The sequence below is a fragment of the Narcine bancroftii genome, chromosome 9 (assembly GCF_036971445.1).
Source record: "Narcine bancroftii isolate sNarBan1 chromosome 9, sNarBan1.hap1, whole genome shotgun sequence".
Lineage (NCBI taxonomy): Eukaryota > Metazoa > Chordata > Chondrichthyes > Torpediniformes > Narcinidae > Narcine > Narcine bancroftii.
Window position 1 is genome coordinate 109877334 of NC_091477.1, and position 21873 is coordinate 109899206.

The following is a 21873-nucleotide window of genomic DNA, read 5'->3' on the forward strand; positions in this document are numbered from 1 at the left end:
CCACTCAAAGTCCATGTATAAACCTGTTGCAAGATTTTCAAAATACTCATTAATGCTTTCGCAGCATTGTGTGCATAGTGCCAGCTGTCCCATCAACTTCTAGAAGATGTGGGTCCTTGCATGTATCCATTAGGATGGACAATAGATTTTACCATGGAATATTCTCTCAAAAAGAGCAACAGTTTCACTAACCACTTTTATAACAGAGAAGGAAGCAAGATGTTGTTCTCTTTGGCAAAAGAAGCAAACTAAAATCGAGTCCACTCTTTTGTTTGTTTCACTGGTAGCCTCATCTATGTTCATTAATAAGTGCGTTGATTTGAGGTCTTCAATCAACTCCTCATTAAAGGATTTTCCAATTCCATGATCTGTTTTGTAGGAGGCTGATGTGCGATCAAAATGCATCCAAGGCCGCTCCGCTTTGTGTTTAGACAGCTGTTTTGATAGCTAAGATTTTTGGAACTATTGTGAAGTTAAGTGAGTGCTCTGCACTCAATCCCAGAACTGTAGCTTCAGCCATTGCAACTCTGACTGCAATTGAAACTGTTGATTCCGGAACAGCACTTTTCAGTGGTGCTTTTTCTGTTTGTGATTTGAAGAAAGGATGTAAAACATATGTGGAACTCTGAATTGTTTTAGTTTATTCATTAATTTTATGTTTCAATATATGCATCATGATTTAATAAATTTTTTTAAAACAGTGGAGGCTTCAAGGAAATATCAAGTGGGGGGAAAAAAAGGTCTACTAAATTCCAAGTCCCCTTTCTTAAACTGAAAATAATCATAATGTTGCAGAAAGGTACATCAGCTTTGCCTCTCAACTTACCTGGGAGCAATATGCTTTTCTGAACTGCAGTATCTTGTGTGCCACTTTTCCAACATGGTCAAGTAGTTCTACAAGTCCCTGACCTCCATACTTAATTTCTTTGTCACACAGTATACACACAGCAAGGCCATTTTTTTAAAATTACCCTTATACAGTCCGATAATTTCTGTCCAGTTTCTTGGTGGACAAGATTGAGCCATTCCTACTTCCAGAGATTTTTCACGAGCAGATCACTTCCGTTTGTATCGATTGATTCCGTGTCTAAACTTGGTCCTATTAAGATCCCTGGCAGCCATAATCTAGCAGGACTTTGCTTCAAGAATCTAAGCAAAGCTAGCATGCACAAACACGCAGGAGAAATTTCATGAAACTCTGAATGCAAAGGCCCCACTGCACTGCAGATGCTATGTGAAGGTGATAATGCACGACTAGACTCACTTACCAGCAGTTTTATATCTGCTTTGTCTAGTGCATGAAAGGTCATTTATTGCAAGAGTCATAAGAAAACGGTCATTACAAATCTATACATTGTTTTTCTTTTTTTCAAGCCAATTTCTTCATTGGCAAACACAATTTTGGCAAAGTGAAAAATGCAGAAATCATGCAAACATGCAGAACATTGATTTTAAAAACTTGTAACTCTGCGGAAAAATTCACCTGCCCGATGCAGTCATTTGAGATCAACCTGCAATTTTATCTTTCTCCCTTCATTTGGTGTTTGATATATCAAGTAATTTCTCCATGCTGGTCTACTTGAGAAAATATACCATGGGTTTGGATGCAATGAAGACAACTTTCACAAGATTCATGAAATGATGAAGTTACCTTATGAGAGACAGAGTATACTCATTGAAGTTGAGGATAAAGAATCTTATAAAAAGATAAATTATGAAAGGAATCGATAGGGTAGAAGCAGGGAAGAGCAAGCTTGTCCTCAACCTCTGCCTGCCGAAGCCTCTCGAGCCAAAGCCGCTAAGCTCCACTCCTTCAATGGGCCATCCACCCACTGCCTGCTCCTCTTCAGCTACCCCCTATCTTAATTATTCCTCTCACCAATCACTTCACTGCTTACCCTCAATTGCTTTTTAAAGTGCTTACCTCCAGCTGGCTCCCAACAAGCCCAGCTCACTCACTCACCTCTCCTAATGGTCCTGAGAAGAAGGTTCCCGAGACCCACTCAGCACTTGTTTTTCAGGGCAATGAATCTGTGAAATACTGAGCCCAATAAAGAGGTAGAGGTTGCCTAAAAGACAAATAGATGTTTGAATAGAAAAATTAAGGGTTATGGGGACAGGCAGGTAAATAGAGCTGTCCACAGCCAGATGAACTTATTGGCCTTGCTCTACCATTCAATGAGCAGACAGCCTACTCCTGCTTCTATTTCTCCACTCAATTTTGATCTCATCTCTCAGATTGTACGTTTTCCATCTTGTTGGCCTTCAAAGCAGGTATGATTTCTAAACTTGTTTCTAGTTTCCTAGATCTGACCAAATTGATCGAAAACCTCAAAATCTTCCACAGTAGATGTTGCTGATCTGAGGATTGGGACACAACTCTTCATTTGATCCATGAGTCTTCATTTTGTGCAAGATATTTGTTTGTTGTGCATAGAATATATAGGTCTAAAGTTAAATTATCTTGTTTTTTTACCTGATATGCAGCCATTATGATATGTCAAACTTATGAAGCTACATTGATTCATATTTTGGGAGTGTCCAAAGTTGGCTTATTTTTGGGAAGTTATTTTCCAAAGTTTATCAAAGATTCTTAAGACTGAATTAGAACCATGCCCTTTGATTGCTTTATTTTTTTTCTAGAAGAGGTTATATCTCTGTCTTCAACCCAAAAGAGAACCTAGCTTTTGCTTTGTTGATAGCTAGATGAGCAATTTTGATTAAGTGGAACGATAATGTTTCACCCACTCACATTCAATGGTTACATGATATCATGTCCTATTTAAGTTTGGGGAAAAAAATTAGATATATAATAGTCTGAATTTGAAGATTGAAGTGGTATGGATGCCCTGGGGATTTCCTGTTACTCAATTCATATTTACAATATATACAGATAACTTTGTTTCAAGGGAGGGGGTAGATTAGAAGGGATAAATCTATTTTTCCTTCTTTTTATTAAAGGGAGGGTTAAACTACAGATCATATCACAGAACAACTAATCACATAAGGGAATTTTACATGTATTATTTGCATAATTTTTGTATTCAATATTATTTCGGACATAGTAGGAGTTATGATTTTATTGTTTTATAATTATAGAATTTGATGTCCTGAACAAAATAAGTTATGTAATAATTATGGTTAAGCTTCTAATTTACAAATGATATTTGATAATGCACGATTTGATTTATCGTTAGTATACCTTGTGAAAAGAGATTTTGTTAAAGTCAATAAAAATATTTTATAAAGAAAGATGTTGCTGATCTGCTGAGTTTCCAGAATTTCATCTTTATTTCAGATTTCCAGTACCTGTAGTTTCTCAATGGATAAAAAGTAATAAAGTTTAAAGTTTTAAAAATGTTAACATTAGTCAAATCGCATTCCACCAAAGATCATCATCTCGAATCTAGGTTTCAATCAAAGGGTGTGCATCATTCAACAAACAATTAAACATTGGAGATCAGGACAGGCCACTTCCATAGTGATAAAAATTGTCCAATTATCTTCAATTTGGAAACAAGAAAGTTGAGGAAAGAAGCTGCCAACTCAAAATCCACACCACAACTATTGCCACATGGCACTTACTATTTTAAAATCTGCTGAAGAGCAAGTCCACTTAATGAATAACTGGTTGTGTAATCTTTAAAAAGTTAGATGTTAACAATTGAAGATTTCCACTGAAATAATATCAATGTACATTTGAAATGGATCCAAAACCAACTGCAAATGAAAAGGTCACCAGTAAGGATAAAATTATTACTTGCAGCACAGAACAGTTCGGCCCTACTAGTCCATTCCGTAACAAATTCCCACCCTCCTCGACTCACTGAATATCCTAAAATGGCTTCTCTAAACTTGCCTTTATCTCACGAATATAGGGTAATCAAGCAATGCCTGCAACACCAACTCTAACAAACCACAGCCTGAGACATAGTGAATGCATATTTTTAAAAAAACATTAATGCTGGAATTTAGCAGGTTTTTCAGCATCTGTAAGAGGTAGATATATAATTGGTTTCAGGCCTGAGCCCTTCAAGGTTATTGGAAAAAGCAGCCTGAAGATGAGAAATAGCAGGGGGGAGGGGTGCAGACCAACAGATGTCAATTGGATATGAAGAAAAGGAGGAACCCCAATGTTAATCTATCTGGTTGGAGGGAGCCCAGATAGAATATGAAATGTTCCTTCAATTTGCAGGTGGTCTGAGTCTGGCAGTGTTCAAGACCATGGACAGACATGTCAACAAGGGAATGGGATGGGAATTAAAACAGGTGACCACTGGGAGATCCAAGGCACTGCAGCAAGCCAAAGTGCTCAACCAAGCTATCGCCCAGTCTTTTAAATGTAGTGACCACAATGGGAGCAGCTGATGCAGTAGGTAATCTCTGCAGATTAACAAGTACTGCTCCTCTTGCAAGGACCGTGTGGGCACAAATGGAGCATCCCCTGCAGTCACAGATGCCAAGGGAGCAATTGGTGGGTAGGGACAAGTGGATAAGGGACAGAGTGCAGTTTCTGCAGAAGGCATGGAACAGGGAAGATGCATCTGGTGGTGGGATCATATAGTAGGTGGTAGAAATGGTGGAGGTTATGTTGGATGTGGAGGCTGGTGGGGGAAGACAAGGAAAATCCTGTCCTTGTTACTCATGGGAGTGGAGGGAGCTACAGAAAATGTAATGGAGGAAATGCAGATGATGACAGAGTTGATGGTGGTGGAGGGGAAATCGCATTGTTTGAAGGAAGACGTCACTAACTCTTCCCACAAATCACCCACTTGATACCTACCCTGATGACCACAGATGCTCCACTTGCACCCACACCACCATTTGGAGCACCTGGCAATCCTTTCAAGGGATACAGCACTTGTTCATTTGCAGGGGCCATCTTCTGCAGCCACTGCTCCTGTGGTGATTTGCTCTACATTCGAGATCGGACATGGACTCCATTGAGCACCTCGGGTCTGTCCATTACAATAGCTTGGACCGACCACTGGCCATTCTATCCCATTCCCTTGCCCACAATGTCTATCCATGTCGTCACGCACTGCCAGACTGAGACTAATCGAAAAATCGGAGGAAGACTTGATATTCTGCCTGGGCACCCACCAAGCAGACGACAGAATACGGTCATTTCCAGTTTCCTTTCCTGTGGGATGCCTCTCTCTCTCTCTCTGCTTCCCCTCTTTTACCCTAGCTCTGAATTCAGTGCCAAACCACCCTAGACAATACTCACTTTTCCTCTCTCCTGGCCTGATCTTCATTTCCAATTGTCACGTAGTGGCTGTACTTCTCCCCCAATTTCTGTCCTTCAGGCACTGCCTACTTCTTCCTATACCTTGAAGGCCCGGGACATGTGTTATCTTTCCCTCCCATGGGAAGGGGAGTTATCGCCGGGGGGGGGGGGGGAAGGGGAGGAGGACCCCTGGCTGGAGTTCTGGGGGGGGGGGGAGAGGAGGACCCCTGGTCGGAGTCCTGGGGAAGGGGGGGGGAAGAGGAGGACCCCCTGGCCGGAGTCCTGGGGAAGGGGGGGAGGAGGACCCCTGGCCGGAGTCCTGGGGTAGGGGGCAAGAGGAGGACCCCTGGCCGGAGTCCTGGGGAAGGGGGGGGGAGGAGGATCCCTGGCCGGAGTCCTGGGGAAAGTGGGGGGGGGAAAGGAGGATCCCTGGCCGGAGTCCTGGGGAAAGTGGGGGGGGAAAGGAGGATCCCTGGCCGGAGTCCTGGGGAAAGTGGGGGGGGAAAGGAGGATCCCTGGCCGGAGTCCTGGGGAAGGGGGGGGGGGGAGGAGAGTCCTGGGGAAGGGGGGGGGGAGGAGAGTCCTGGGGAAGGGGGGGGGGGAGGAGAGTCCTGGGGAAGGGGGGGGGGAGGAGAGTCCTGGGGAAGGGGGGGGGGAGGAGAGTCCTGTGGAAGGGGGGGGGGAGGAGAGTCCTGGGGAAGGGGGGGGGGAGGAGAGTCCTGGGGAAGGGGGGGGGGAGGAGAGTCCTGGGGAAGGGGGGGGGGGAGGAGAGTCCTGGGGAAGGGGGGGGGAGGAGAGTCCTGGGGAAGGGGGGGGGAGGAGAGTCCTGGGGAAGGGGGGGGGAGGAGAGTCCTGGGGAAGGGGGGGGGAGGAGAGTCCTGGGGAAGGGGGGGGGAGGAGAGTCCTGGGGAAGGGGGGGGGGGAGGAGAGTCCTGGGGAAGGGGGGGGGGAGGAGAGTCCTGGGGAAGGGGGGGGGGGGAGGAGAGTCCTGGGGAAGGGGGGGGGGAGGAGAGTCCTGGGGAAGGGGGGGGGAGGAGAGTCCTGGGGAAGGGGGGGGAGGAGAGTCCTGGGGAAGGGGGGGGGGGAGGAGAGTCCTGGGGAAGGGGGGGGGGGAGGAGAGTCCTGGGGAAGGGGGGGGGGAGGAGAGTCCTGGGGAAGGGGGGGGGGGGGGAGGAGAGTCCTGGGGAAGGGGGGGGGGAGGAGAGTCCTGGGGAAGGGGGGGGGGAGGAGAGTCCTGGGGAAGGGGGGGGGGAGGAGAGTGCTGGGGAAGGGGGGGGGAGGAGAGTCCTGGGAAGGGGGGGGGGGAGGAGAGTCCTGGGGAAGGGGGGGGGGGGAGGAGAGTCCTGGGGAAGGGGGGGGGAGGAGGAGTCCTGGGGAAGGGGGGGGGGAGGAGGAGTCCTGGGGAAGGGGGGGGAGGAGGAGTCCTGGGGAAGGGGGGGGGGGGGGAGTCCTGGGGAAGGGGGGGGGGAGTCCTGGGGAAGGGGGGGGGGAGTCCTGGGGAAAGGGGGGGGGAGTCCTGGGGAAGGGGGGGGGGAGTCCTGGGGAAGGGGGGGGGAGTCCTGGGGAAGGGGGGGGGAGTCCTGGGGAAGGGGGGGGGGAGTCCTGGGGAAGGGGGGGGGGAGTCCTGGGGAAGGGGGGGAGTCCTGGGGAAGGGGGGGAGTCCTGGGGAAGGGGGGGGAGTCCTGGGGAAGGGGGGGGAGTCCTGGGGAAGGGGGGGGGGGGAGTCCTGGGGAAGGGGGGGAGTCCTGGGGAAGGGGGGGGGGAGTCCTGGGGAAGGGGGGGGGAGTCCTGGGGAAGGGGGGGGGAGTCCTGGGGAAGGGGGGGGGAGTCCTGGGGAAGGGGGGGGGAGTCCTGGGGAAGGGGGGGGGGGAGTCCTGGGGAAGGGGGGGGGGGGAGTCCTGGGGAAGGGGGGGGGGAGTCCTGGGGAAGGGGGGGGGGAGTCCTGGGGAAGGGGGGGAGTCCTGGGGAAGGGGGGGGAGTCCTGGGGAAGGGGGGGGGAGTCCTGGGGAAGGGGGGGGGGAGTCCTGGGGAAGGGGGGGGGAGTCCTGGGGAAGGGGGGGGGGGAGTCCTGGAGAAGGGGGGGGGAGTCCTGGAGAAGGGGGGGGGGAGTCCTGGAGAAGGGGGGGGGGGGAGTCCTGGAGAAGGGGGGGGAGTCCTGGAGAAGGGGGGGGGGAGTCCTGGAGAAGGGGGGGGGGGGGAGTCCTGGGGAAGGGGGGGGGGGAGTCCTGGGGAAGGGGGGGGGAGTCCTGGGGAAGGGGGGGGGAGTCCTGGGAAGGGGGGGGAGTCCTGGGGAAGGGGGGGGGAGTCCTGGGGAAGGGGGGGGGAGTCCTGGGGAAGGGGGGGGAGTCCTGGGGAAGGGGGGGGAGTCCTGGGGAAGGGGGGGAGTCCTGGGGAAGGGGGGGGAGTCCTGGGGAAGGGGGGGGAGTCCTGGGGAAGGGGGGGGGGGAGTCCTGGAGAAGGGGGGGGGGAGTCCTGGAGAAGGGGGGGGGGGGGAGTCCTGGAGAAGGGGGGGGGGGGGGAGTCCTGGAGAAGGGGGGGGGGGTTCTGGGGGGGGGGGGGGGAAAGGAGGAGTCCTGTGGGGGCTGCGAAACCTCCAGCCGGTCTGTGCGTTTTCTGCAGGCGGTTCGCGGTGATTGTATGACCGGCGCAGATTTGCAAGTCCCACAGCTCCGGGAAATGCAGGGCTGGCGTAAGCGCCCGGTCACCCCTGGTTAATCTGCCCTTGGCACCTGGGCCCTGCGGAGATCACCCCCGCCAGGCTGACAGAGACGAACTCTTCGCGGCAGCATCGGGCGTGGAAGCCGGCGCCGACCGCGGCCGGGGCGGCGGCGGGGGTGCGGAGGTCAGGGCCGCCGGGAAGTGGGTGGGGGGGGGGTCTGGGACCGCCGGGGAGGAGGCCGCGGCTTCAACTTTTTTGGTTGCTCTCTGCATCACTCGAGCCGGGAAAGGCCCCGGTCACCATCGCTGAAAGTCAGCCAAAAAAAACAGCAATGGCTCCCGCGCCCTCAGGGGCCGCGCCCTCAGGGGCCGCGGGAAACGCTCGGGGCCCGACTATAAACCGCATATTAGGGTTAAAGGGAGCCTTAACCTCCCCGAGGTCTGACGGGAGGCGGGGGTGTGGGGCCCTCCTTTTATACCGGCCCGTGACGTCATGCCCCGCCCACGGTTGCCATTGGTCCAAAGCCAATAGCGGTAGGGTTCACGTGGTTCATTGGCCCTCCTTTCTTTATGACGTCATCCTCCCAACCAATTTCATTGGGCCCCGGAATCATTGCCTCGGACCTCTCGCACGTGGAGCGACTGAGAAAGTTCCCGGAAGATTATAAATCTTTGCCGAATATTCGGAGTAAAGTTAGAATCTGAAAAGTTTATTTTAACGCAGGATTTTTTTTTTAAAATGCATGTACTGGTTGCGTCCGCGATAATGGTGAACTGTGTGTAAAATTGAGGATTTGATGTGTGTACTGCTTTTGCCCCCCAACCTTCGCAGTGGGGCTTGTGAAACATTCCAGGCTGCAGGAGACGCACCAAATCTTGGTGCAGCCAACGTGGAGGGCGTTTGGGGGGGGAGGATCCCTGACTGGAGTCCTGGGGGGGGGGGGGGGGAGGATCCCTGACTGGAGTCCTGGGGGGGGGGGGGGAGGATCCCTGACTGGAGTCCTGGGGGGGGAGGATCCCTGACTGGAGTCCTGGGGGGGGGGGGGGAGGATCCCTGACTGGAGTCCTGGGGGGGGTAGGATCCCTGACTGGAGTCCTGGGGGGGGAGGGGAAGAGGACCCCTGGCTGGAGTCCTGGGGGAGGGGGGGAGGACCCCTGGCTGGAGTCCTGGGGGGGTGGTGGAGAGAGACCCCTGCCTGGAGTCCTGGGTGGGGGGGGGGAAGGACCCCTGGCTGGGGTCCTGGGGGGGGGAAGGACCCCTGGCTGGAGTCCTGGTGGGGGGGGGAGGACCCCTGGCTGGAGTCCTTGGCGGGGGGGGGAGAAGGACCCCTGGCTGGAGTCCTGGGGGGGGGGTGGGAAGATCCCCTGGCTGAGTCCTGGGGGGGGGAGGGAAGGTCCCCTGGCTGGAGTCCTGGGGGGAAGGACCTCTAGCTGGAGTCCGGGGTGGGGGGGGAGAGGACCCCTGGCTGGAGTCCTTCGGTTACCAGGCATCGAGGGGCTGAGACCCTCAAACAACGGGGCGGGTCGGGGAGGGAATAAAGTAACAGCAAGTCGCCATAGAAGTCAAACACGGAAGTTGGCAGGCACCGTGGTTGATGTTAAAACACAATGCCGGGGAAACTCAGCAGGTCAAACAGTGTGTAGAGCAAATACAAAGGTATATAACCAACACTTTAGGCTTCAGCTCTTCATTGACGGCACGGTTAGCGCAAATTTGTTACGACGCCAGAGTTTGAATCCCGTGCTGACCGAAAGGAGTTTTTGCTTCGGTCTTCCCCAGGCCTCCAGTTTCCGCCCACCCTTCAAAACAAAACGTACTGGGAGTTGTTGGTCATTTGGGTGTAATTAGGCAACACGGGCTTGTCAGCTGAAAGGGCCTGTTATTATGCTGTCTGTCCCAACTTAAATGTTACTGTGATCAAGTCCGAAACATTGTTTATGTATCTTTATCTTTGCTATATAAAGTACACTGACCTGCTGAGTTTTTAAGCATAGTGTTTTTACTGCTAAATAGAAAATTAATGTAACAATGAACAGTAATGGAAACATATGGAAATGGCACGAAGGCTACAGAGACTTTGAATGAATTTATTGTTAATTTTTATTGTCAACACAGTCTATTTTTGCTTAATAAAATAGCCTTGAAATGCTGACCTGGCTGGTAATGAGAGGATCAGATCCCTGTCAGATCTTTCTTGTTAGAATAGGAACATCACCTACAGCGCACATTGTCCCCCAGATTATTGCGGTGGAATGGAGACGGTCACCCACCTTTTTGCTGAGTGTAGATTGGCTAACTGTGTGTGTAGAAGGATGTAAGGTTCCTTGTCACAGTTCGTCCCCAGCAGCGGTGTGATGGAGGACTCTATTGAATGGGCTATTCCTGGGGATGCATACAGAGTCAGACATCTAGAACTGTTGGAAGAGTATTCACTCAGTGAAAGAGGCCCTTCGGTCTGCCTGAAATGTGTTGGTCTTCCATTACTGGCATATTCCAGTCTGCAGGAGCACAAGCTGAGGGACGCACAAAGTTAGCACAGCTAACATGAGGGCACTGTACAGAAGTACCACATTCTCGAGCCCTTCCATGACCAGCCATTGAGGGCTGAAACCGAGGAAAACGGGAGTAATGAAAAAGTGCCACAGTGATGGCAGTGGTACAAATAGTGCAAGTAAGAATGTACTATGATGGGAATGTATGGACATGACACGGAGGGGTTTTTTGGTAAATAATTTGTTGTGAATAAAGTTTACTTTGGGGAAAAAAGATAGATTAAATCTTTTACACTTCACTCCATAAGTTTTAAGTAAAATGTCAACAGACATAAAATTGATATAGACTTAAGTATTGAACAGCAAAACTGACCTAAGAAAAGACATTTGTATTAATATTCTTACAATGAATCCCTTAAATTCAGATCACTGAACTCAACTGCATTTTTGGAAGCCTCAATGAGAGATGTAATTGAAATTTTAAAATTACAAGGACCTACGGTGGTGTAAATGAGAAGGTCTCTCAGTCCTGGTCTATGGTCTTGACTTGAAACATGGACCATCCCATTGCCTCCACAGTTGCTACCTGACCCATTGAGTTCTTCATCAGAGTATCAGGCAAATATAAAGATGGTAGGAGTTTTTAATTCAAAGTCTGGTGTAGAAAAAGGATAAGTTTTGGGTTACACTCAATATGATTGTGCAGGAGAAGGATTACAATCTCTAGAAACACCTTAGCTAAATTCTAACAAGTTTTGGATTGTGCATTGGCCATACAGTGAAGCTACAAATTTATGTATTTTCATGCATCAGAGAAGGAGGCCATTTGGCCAGTCTATACTATCATAGCATTTCAATCAGTTCCATTCCCCGCTATTTCTCTAACCTATTCTCTATTTGCCTTCCCTCCCCCACCCCACTGATTCTCCTACACTAGGAAGCAGTGGTGGGAAGCAAGTAACACACGCAACTATCATGTCTTTGTTATATGGCAGGAAGCTAAACCATTCGGGGGGGGGAGGGGGGGGGCGAAACACACCATTACAGGGAGAACACCTCACAGGCAGCCCTGAAAGTCACAATTGAATTGGGAAACAGGATCTATGTGGGAGAAGCATGCACCACTCTACAGCTTAGATGATGGGTAAGAAGGATTGATAGAGGATGGTATGGAGATTGCCCTGCATAGAGAGAATGATTAGCACACTCTTCACAATTAGAGAATGTTTGCTGCAACTTTCTGAGGCTATGATAATGGAAGCACATCTATTGTAATATTTTATTTTATTGGAACAATGATAATCTTAGAAAGGAAAATAAACATGGATTGATTGAAGAGGATAGATGGATCAATATGAGTTTATTTGGAGAGAGCCATTAGTTATATGTTGACATGTACACAGTGAAGAACAGTGGAATAATTAGGCAGCTGTCTCTCTCTTTGACTTCTCTCCCCCTTCTCTCTCTATCACTCTCTTTCTCTCTCCCTCTCTCTTTATTTTATGTGTGTGTCTCTGAGTTTCATTCCACCCTTCAAAAGCATACTGGGGTTGTAGGACAATTGGGTGTCAATGGGCAGCATGGGGTCGTGGGCCAAAAGGGCCTATTTCCAATCTGTATGTCTAAATTTTAAATTGTAAAAAAATATATATATCTCAGTCTGATTCTTTATATTTTTGATTGCTGGAACTGGTTCATGATCTCCAAACCAAGGAATTACCCTTAGTTTACACTTTTTTTTACTCTCACAAAAATTCCTGCCTAATTAGTTTCAATTAATTATTGGCCAGGCTGTTCTTCCTTATCTCTCATTACTTTTAGCACAGAAACAAAACTAAAAGACAGACCCAACATCTGGGCAGAAAATATTTAGTCTAACCTTGACGGTCTCAAGGCATTTCTGTATTTTAAGTTGAACAACTATTTTCTGTCGAACAGTCCCATTTCATGTCACGCTTCTTTTCATGTACCAAAGGAAAAATCAAAATGCAAATGTAAATTTATTTCCTAACACCTGCCACTGGGAAATTTTAATACTGAACTGACTTGCACAGGAGATTGCAGATGTTGGAATTTGAAGCCAAGCACAATCTGTTGGAGGAGCTCAACGATTCAAGGAGAAGCAGGAAGAGAAAATAATAATTGTTCTGAGGCAAAACTCTTCATCAGAACTGGCTTGGATTAACAACCATTCTTTTTTCTTCTACTGATGTTGCTTGCCCTGCTGAGTTCCTCCAGCAGAGTGTGTTTGATTTTACCATGCTATTGTCTTTCCAAGAATTAGTTAGATTTGATGGCCAATCTTGCCTCTCCAGGTGGCTGGGTGTTGGAATTTATGGATCAAGGAACTATAAAGAGCTGATTAGTCATTTACATTAATGTACGTGGGTTGGCAGGATTGGCGTAGTGGTTGGTGCAATGCCTTTACAGCGCCAGTGACTGGGACCCCAATTTTAATCTCTGACTGACTGCGAAGAGTTTTTACATTCTCCCCATGTCTGTGTGGATTATCCCTGGGGGGTGCCTGGTGGTGTAGGTTAATTGGGTGTAAATTGGGCTGTTCCCTTGCTATATTCCTAAATTTTCATCAAAGAATGTGCCGATTCTTTGAGGAGATTCTCCTGATAACTTCATATCGCTTTTATATTTTAGAAGACCTTTGCAGAAGAGTATTGGGAAGACTGAGCTTGGTCTAACCATGTGGAGTTATAAAGACTCAGCAAAATTACTAAATTCTAATTTGTTCTCTAAAATGCAAGATTCATTTTATTACACCATCTTAAGACTTATAATGTTACTCCTGATGTGGCAAATATGTTGCTTTCTCTGCTTATGTCATTCATAATTTTTAGACAAAATATTAAGATTTTCTAATTGCTGTTACGTTTCATTTGCTCTCTCTCTGCTCGACTGCACACCCAACTCTTGTTTCTTTGCTAAAAAGCCTGAATCATCAAATGATTTGAATAACATGGCAGGCGAGACTGCAGCGCTAAAATATGGAATTAGCTGAACATTTGAGTACATAGACTTTTAATTATGAATAAGCAATACTGTCAGGGTAATTTTAAATCAATAACCAAAATAATTTGTGAATATCACTGCCATAAAGTCAATTGATGATCCAGTAATCCGGGAAGGCATAATGTATGTCCAAGCTCAGTTTCACTGAGAAACGAATCTGCCCATATATGGTCGGGGTACATACTGGGTACTTGCCACCAGCTGATATTTCTCATTTAGGTAATACCAAAAGGAAACAGTGCCACTGTGATATTTTGTCATTAAACAAAGAAGTGTATTTAATAAAGAAAGGGCTGACATTTTGTTCTAAGCTGTCCTCTTCCTGTTATTGATACTAAACATTTCCATTGGACAATGCAGTATTGTGTATTACGATGCTCAAATAATGTTATCTGTGTTTACAGCATTCAGTGTTCCATATGAAGGTCTGAGAATTTCCTGCATGTTTGTATCAAGCCTTATCTTTGGTTGGCAGTATCTCCTTTTGGCGTTTACCCAGCTTAATTCTGAAAACATTGTGAAACCTCATTCATCCAATACGAAGGTTTCTTCTGAGTTTGATCACCAAATAAATCCGATTGAAATCTACTATGGTGCACTGTGCTTGATATCATAAATGACTAAGATTCAGAAGTTATACAATACGAGAAAATGTGAAACAAGACTGTGGAATAATTTAAGTCTTAAGATAAAACATTTTGGTTCCAATGAAAGACAATAAATTGATTGCCATGCCAAATTGGATCTGCTGGAAGTCTTTTAGGATACAGTTTGAGAAGGTGATGAGGATACATTAGGAAATACCAAACTTAAAGGAGACAAAATACTTGAAGTTTAACAAATATTATTTTCTTATCCAGGAAACATTAGCTGTCGACAATCTACTTCTTCCCTTCAAAGGAACAGGCCTAATTTTACCTGAACTATCTTTTCCTCCAGTGAGGAAAAGTATTCTTAAATTACTATCAATCATTTAACTGAGAATGCACTTGCTCTCTCTCGCTATATAATATTTGTTTTACATTTGTAAAAATTGCTTCATGAATCCTTAACTAGAAGCAAACAAAAAAAGCTCATTGCTTCCCCTTCCCTTTTCGAATGTGAAGAAGCTATTGAATTGGTACTTAATTTTCAAAATATTTTTATTGATGTTTACATTATGCAAAATTGAACAGTACAGTTATATATTGTAATGTACAATTTAAAAGAAAAAAAATGTTTTAATTCATAACCCCAAGGTTAAAAGAAGACACGTAGGAATCAAGTAACAGCAACCTGGAGATGGACAGCTCCAAAGCTTCACAATAACCCTAATCCTTTAGGTTATGATAATAGTCTATAAGTGGGCCTCACATCTTTTGAAAGTTAGTATTTGACTTTTTAATAGCATATCTATTTTTTTCTAAACTGAAACAAGACATAATATCGCTTAACCATTGTGTATGTGTAGGCGGAGTATTGTCTTTCCATTTAATCAAAATTGCTCATCTGGCTATCAATAAAGTAAAAGATAAAATTTGGTTTTGAGTTGGAGTCAGTAAAACATCATCATCTTCAAATGATCCGAATAGAACAATTAAAGCGCAAGGTTCTAATTTGAACATGGGAATCACCGCTAATGTTTGAAAGATATCTTCCCAATTTTTTTCAAAACTAGGGCAAGTCCAGAACATGTGAACCAAAGAAGTTTCACTAATTTTACATTTGTCACAAAGTTGACTTATATCTAAATAAAAATGAGACAATTTAACCTTGGACCATTTTAAATTGCAACAAACCATGTCATGCACAAAAGGAGATAGTATTAATCAGATTACAAATAGAATCCCACACCTTATTTGATTATTACGAAGGCAAACTTCACACATTTGCTAAAATCAGTTGAGTTTTCCATAAAAATAAAATGTTGGAAATATGCAACAGGCCAAGCAGTGTTTGTGGGAAGAAAAATGTGTCAATAGCTTTCTCCAGCAATAAATGAATTCCCAGTTTATATGATCTTGATTCTGTAGATTCTGAAAGATATCTCACCTGTAGGATCTTTATTTCCACTTGAATTTATTCATGTGGGCGCAGTTTGATGGATTCAGCCCTTTCAGTCCAGGGGCTGAGACAGTTGATCTGAATGGAAACTTGAACTCAAAATCAAAGTTGACACTGCCACTGTATCCTTAAGGCTACACTACTTCCGAATGTGAATCAATTTCCACAAGAGCAGCAGACAAACAGGTTCTTTGGCCCATCATATCCCTAATGAATTTTTGTTCATCTGCTTTAGTCCCATTGTCCCCATTGGGACCATATACTTCTCTATGAAATCTGCATGAAACACTGCTGTTAGAGAGCAGCAACAATCATCAAGGATCCACACTACCTAATACATGTTCCATTCTTATTGCTGCCATTAGGAAAGAGGTATAGGTTCCACAAGACTCATACCATCAGGTACAGAAACAGTTGGTATCCCTCCACCATCAGACTCCTCAACAACAAACTTGATCAGTGACTCATTCAAGGACTCTTTGCACATTATTTATTATTGAATATTTATATTCTGCATTGCACAGTTATTTTGTTTGCATGTCCTTCTTTGTTTACATTTCTCTCATCTATGAATATTTTCTTGAGTACAGTTTTTTGCGCTACAAATAAGTAGAAATTTGACCTGGCCCGCAGGAAAAAGAATTTCAGTATTACATGTGATGTCGTGTATGCACTCTGACAATAAATCTGAACTTTGACATTGCTGGTGCATTTGAACTTCCCCTATGATGAAGCAGTTTGTGGCTGACCTCCAAAAATGACCTAAACTACAATCCCTGAGGAAAGCAACAGTCTCACCATTTTTGTGAAAGGCAAGGACTGTCCACATTAAGAGAAAGTCTTAATAGCACTCCCTGACATTCAGTAACATTACTTCTAATAAACCTTGGATGCTTGAAATAATGGCATAAACAGGAATGATCTAATAGTCTTTAGAGAGACATGGTTGCAAAATGCAAAGGTATTCCAGGACAGTTTTTGAAGTGAAAAGCTGAAACATCAGAGTATAAATCCTTGATATGAATGCAGGCTCAATTTTAACATTTAAGAAAAAAATGGATAGGGTGGGAGAGGTGTGAAGGGCAATGGACTGGGAGCAGGTCAGCAGGACTAGGGAGAAAATGGTTCAGCACAGGCTAGAAGGGCAGAAGGGGCTGTTTCTTTGCTATAATTGTTCTATGGTTCTATTAAAAAAAATGAGACAAGTGAGAAATCTTAGCTCAGAAACTCAATAAATAGTGTTGGTGCAGATGAAGCAAAAAAACGGCAAGAGGCAGAAAATATCTGTGAGTTGTACATTGGGTTCCATACAGCAGGGTTAATGTAAGGCACAGTGTAATCAGGATATTACAGGTACATGTTACAAGAGTAATACAACAGTCGTGAATTTTGATCTGTTTGCAAACAGATGAGCAGTTATGGTGTGAAAGGACAATTCAGAGTGGAAAAGGTTTTTTTTTAATGTCAGTACCCAGAGGAAACAATGAGGGAACAGGCTTCTTCAGATATAGCATTGCATCCAAAAATCAGATAGAAACAAATTTTTTTTAAAAAGCACAAGGCATAAGGTAGTTTGGAAATCATTTCAAAAGATATGACAGGAAAAAAGAAATCAATAACATTTATGGAATTAATATATACTTTACAAGTGATCTGAGGGAAATGATCCCAGAAAGTTCTGTCATCCATTTTAGTGAGATTTCTTAAAAAGCAGTAATAGGATTGGGCAGAGTTAGCATGGATTTTTGAGAAGGAAAATTGTGTGTGACATCTGCAATATTTATGTTCTTAACACCTATAAACAAATAAAATTTGCATAAACCTCAAAAGGTGATTAAATCATCCTGAGGTCCGGGCTTCAAACAATATGTTTTCATTCCAACTCAAAAGATGTGAAAACCAAAGTTGTGCTAAAAATAATTGTACTTAATGTTCCACAACGTTTGCCCTGATGGAGTTGATTTTGGTCAAATAGTCGTTAAAAGAAAAACCAAAGAATCGTGAGTTAAGTTTTATTTTCACCTGCATCTTAAAATGAAGAAAGACAGAGAGATCTAAGGCAGAAATTGGTGGCGTGGTTGGCATAGCGGTTAGCGCAATGCCTTTACAGCACCAGCGATCGTGACCTGACTGAGGTTCGAGTCCCACGGCGTCTGTAAGGAGTTTGTACGTTCTCCGGGTCTGCACAGGTTTTCTTCGGGGGCTCTGATTTCCTCCCACCGTTCAAAATATGTATCAGGGGTGTAGGTTAATGGGGTGTAAATTGGGCAGCATGGACGCATGGGCCAAAATGGCCGTTACTGTGCTGTATGTCTAAAGATTTTTTTTAAATTGTGAGTTTCCTTTTATTCTGACACAATAAGCCATAAAATTGAAAATGTAAAGTTGACCAATCCTGATCCTGAGAATAGTTTTGTGTTTGGGTGGTAAGTATCTGTGCTGCAATAAAACTATTTAACTTTAGAGCCATTGGTAGAGACCCTACAGTAACAGCATTGGAGTCAGATATCAGATGTTGGAAGGTGATTGAACTCAGAATTAAATAAATGTAATCCCAATAGAAAATTGAAAATAATGTCAATAAACAATTTAAATGAAGCGTTTTTAAAAATCTGGTTATTCTTTTTTCAGGGGAACTCATTGATTGAAAAATTTAACTTGCTAATTTGTCTTGTAGAATAGTGCAAAAAAATCAGATCCTTTTTGTTTTTCAGTTATTATTGTTGAAAGCAATTTGTAAATTTTTCTCTTAAAGGCTGTACAAATATTTCAGATAGCAAAATTTCCTTGTGTTGTGTTGATGTTGGGGAGCAACCAGCACTCACCACCTTCTTGTCGCAATTTAAAAGTGCTTTATAAGACCATAGACCCTTAAGATAATAAGAGCAAAGGTATGTTATCCATTATTCCAATATGAGCTCATCCATTCTCTCAGCCCCATTCCCCTGCCTTCTCCTCATAGCCTTCGTTACCCAGACTATTGAGATACCAGTCAATCTCTCTGCCTTAAATACACCCAATGACCCTAACTCCACAGCTGCCTGTGGCAGCAAATATCAGAGGTTCACCATTTTCTGGCTAAAGAAATTCCTCTGCATCTGTTTTTGAAATGGGCACCTTCAATGCTGAAGTTATATCCTCTTGTCCTCGACTCCCCTAGCATAGGTAACAACTTTGCCACATCAGGCCTTTCAACATTCAAAATGCTTCTATGAGAACCTCCGACATTCTTCTGAACTCCAAGGGTATGGTCCAAGAGCGTTAAAACATTTCTCATAACCTAATTGTAAATCTTCTTTGAACTTTCTCCAATGCCAGCATATCCTTTTCTAAAGAAGGAACCCAAAACTGTACCCCATACTCATCCTTCCTCTTTTATCCTATTCCTCTAGATATGAATGTCAACAATGCATTTGCCCACTTCACCACCACTCAACCTGGAGGTTATCATTTAGGGTATCCACCACGAGGACTACCAAGTCCTTTTGCACTTCCAAATTTTGAATTTTATCCCCATCCAAATATGAGTCGGCTCCTTTATTCCTTCCACCAAAGGACATGAACGTACAATTTCCAACATTAATTTGCCATTTCTTTAACCATTCTCCTAAACTATCTAGATCTCTCTGCAGTCTCCATTTCCTCCTCACTACCTGCCCCTCCACCTATCTTTGTATCATCTGCAAACTTAGCCACAAGGTCATTTATTTTGCAATCCAAATCATTCACATTCAACATAAAAAGAAACGGCCCCAACGCTGATCCCTGTAGTACTACACCACTGGTAACCGGTAGCCAGAAGAGACTCCCTTCATTCCCACTCTCTGTTTCCTGCCCATCAGCCAATGCTCTAACCGTGTGAATATCTTTCTTGTACTTCCATGGCCTCTCATTTTGTGAAACAGCATCAAGTGTGGAACCTTATCAAAGGCCTTTTGAAAGTCCAAATATGGAACGTTCACTGCATGTCCTTTGTCTCGCCTGCTCAAAAAGAATTGTCGTAGGATTGTCAGGCAAGATTTTCCCTTCAGGAAATCATGCTGTCTTGATCTATTCATTTTTTACACCAGTGTCCACCTGATAAAAGGGAGTTATTTCATTACAATTAGATTTGGATTCACAGTTGGCATAGCAGTTTAGTGCAGCAATGTTATAGCACCAGCAATTGGGGATGGGGTTCGTATCAACTGTCTGTAAGGAGTTTGTACATTTTCCCCATGTCTGCGTGAGTTTCCTCCCACCATTCAAAACGTACCAGGGGTTGTAGGTCAATTGTGTGTAATTGGGTGGCATGGACTCATGGGCCATAAGGGGTTGTGACTGTGCCATATGCTGAATGTACGTAAAGCTCGTAAATTCAAGAAGAGACCGTAACTATTTGGCAGAGCTAGTGATTGAGTGAAATGACCTGGCAAAAACTTAAATGGGTGTGAATAAGTCCCTACCAGAATATTTAACACTCTTAAGATCTTGTGAATGGTCTGGGCTTGTGTGCTTTCTTAGTAACATCAGAGCCAAAAGTAATGCCGAGGAAAAGCTACAATAATTGGAGGTAGGTAGAAAAGAGACCTCGTAGTTGATATTGTGAGGATTGGAGGGAGGAGAAGTCACTATGAAGAACTAGAGAAATTGGAACCATGGTGGCTAATAACAAATAGTTATTCTGGTAGAATTTATGACCTGAAAGCACATTTTAGGAGTGTTCATGAAAGAAGAATGTTGGGGGGGGGGGGGGGGGGTCACGTGATGTGATAGACACAGAAAGCAGGAACCCAATCCTCTTGGGAATTTGATTAAAAAGAGTTATTTAGACTAAGTTTCAAAAGTCTAAGAGGAAGAAAAATACTATTCAAATGTTTTAAGAATGTCAACAAAGAAGGATATCAAAAGTTGAAGCAAACAAAGGAACACAGGCCTCTTGAACAACGGAAGTCTAGGGCTGGAGCTCAGTCTGTCCCCCATGTGGGTGTTTCGCCCGTTGGGATAGCCAGAGGAAATGGAGTTGAAGATAAAGAGGATCATTCGCGCATGCACAGACATACATGCATGCACGATACAGAAGAGCCTTCAACGGCAACTGGAATAACTAGTGCCTTTATCAACCCAGGGAAATAGCAGCTGCTACAACACGATACTGAGGAGGAGGAAGAACAAGACATAATGACACAGACATTGATAGTGACGATATTGAAGAACAAGAAATACCTGCTAAAGGTAAAAAGCCAACAGAATCATAAAAAGAGGTGTACACTTGATTTAATGAAAGAACTGAATTATACAAATGAAAAAAATCTTATACTGTTGTGAAAAATTTGCAAATTTCTATAGGTGACATGGATGAAAGAGTTAAGACTACAAAAGAAGTGGAAGATATAAAGGAAAAGGTGGAAAAAGTAGATATTGGTACAGATGCGTGGGCAGTTGAGAAAGACAAAAATGTGGGAAAAGATGAATGGACTGGAAAATTTTAGCAGAAGAAACAACATTAAAATTATTGGACTCGAAAGCACTGAAGGTCAAGATCCTATTTGCTTTTTCCAAGAATAGATACCTAAAGTCCTGGGAGAGGATAAGGTTGGACAGAATATTGAAATTGAAAGGGCACTTAGGGCCCTTATACCGCGATCAGCATCAGACGAAAAGCCATGTTCTATAAGTTTAAAGGATGGTCAGAGACCCTCGACCTCTTTTCCTGTCCGACCATGTAGAAAGTGACCAAAAGACTTTCGGGTTACTCAGCCTGTAACATAGAAAGAAATGTCTGTTATAAGACTTGTGCGATTCATAAGGTTGTTTTTTTAACATTATCTGCATAAAAAGACAGTTTGAAAACTGTGCCAGTTTCACTGAGTTTTATTTCAACCACTTTTCTCCAAATTTTGTATTTTTTCCACTGTCTCTTTAAGATATTAGGATTGAAGGTGGCTACAGCTGACAAGGCCCATTCTTCACATCTGAGAAAAGTCCGTGACATCTGACCATCAGGCAAATCCTGTTACAACTCTCATCAAACATTCTGATCCGACACGTTATGCCAGTACAATTCACTGGTATGGGGATACTTGCAATTTTGTTTCCCTTCTGTAACATTGAAGGTGAGCAAAATCATCTAATTATCTGCCTGGTTGCAATTAAGTATCAAATTAGTGCTCATTCATTTCATTTGAGACTTTATCAACTTGTATGTAGAGGCAATTTTCAGCCATATGCTGCTATAGCTAATGAAGTCTTCTGGTCTTCATTTTATATACAGGGATATAGAGGCAGAGGAACAGATTCAGTTCTGAAATTATACTACAATTGCAGGGTTATATCTCTCAGGAAAGCTCTTCAAACTCAGCTCTTTCCTCTTGAAAGTAAAAAAAAACAACAGGTGGTCTGATATGGGTCTGTAAGAACATAGAAGAGTTTGACAGGTAGACAAA

General features: G+C 44.6%; 3 long non-coding RNA genes across 6 annotated transcripts in view; 1 reads left to right on the top strand and 2 right to left on the bottom strand.

The window, feature by feature from the left end:
* The window catches only part of LOC138742618 (uncharacterized), a 31970-nt gene extending 26392 nt beyond the window's left edge, over positions 1–5578 (bottom strand). For all 3 annotated transcript variants that reach the window (XR_011344284.1, XR_011344282.1, XR_011344283.1), the window contains exons 1-2: positions 5231–5578; positions 1964–2069 (exon numbers count right to left, since the gene is read on the bottom strand). This is a non-coding gene — a long non-coding RNA (uncharacterized lncRNA). The remainder of the gene's footprint in view (positions 1–1963; positions 2070–5230) is intronic.
* Positions 5579–8451: 2873 nt separating this feature from the next.
* LOC138743058 (uncharacterized) lies at positions 8452–13993 on the top strand. Its single transcript, XR_011344629.1, has 3 exons — positions 8452–8581; positions 10807–11014; positions 13810–13993. It is a non-coding gene; the product is annotated as an uncharacterized lncRNA (long non-coding RNA).
* Positions 13994–14602: 609 nt separating this feature from the next.
* LOC138742624 (uncharacterized) overlaps positions 14603–21873 on the bottom strand; it is a 78220-nt gene continuing 70949 nt past the window's right edge. For both annotated transcript variants that reach the window (XR_011344290.1, XR_011344289.1), the window contains exon 3: positions 14603–21188. This is a non-coding gene — a long non-coding RNA (uncharacterized lncRNA). The remainder of the gene's footprint in view (positions 21189–21873) is intronic.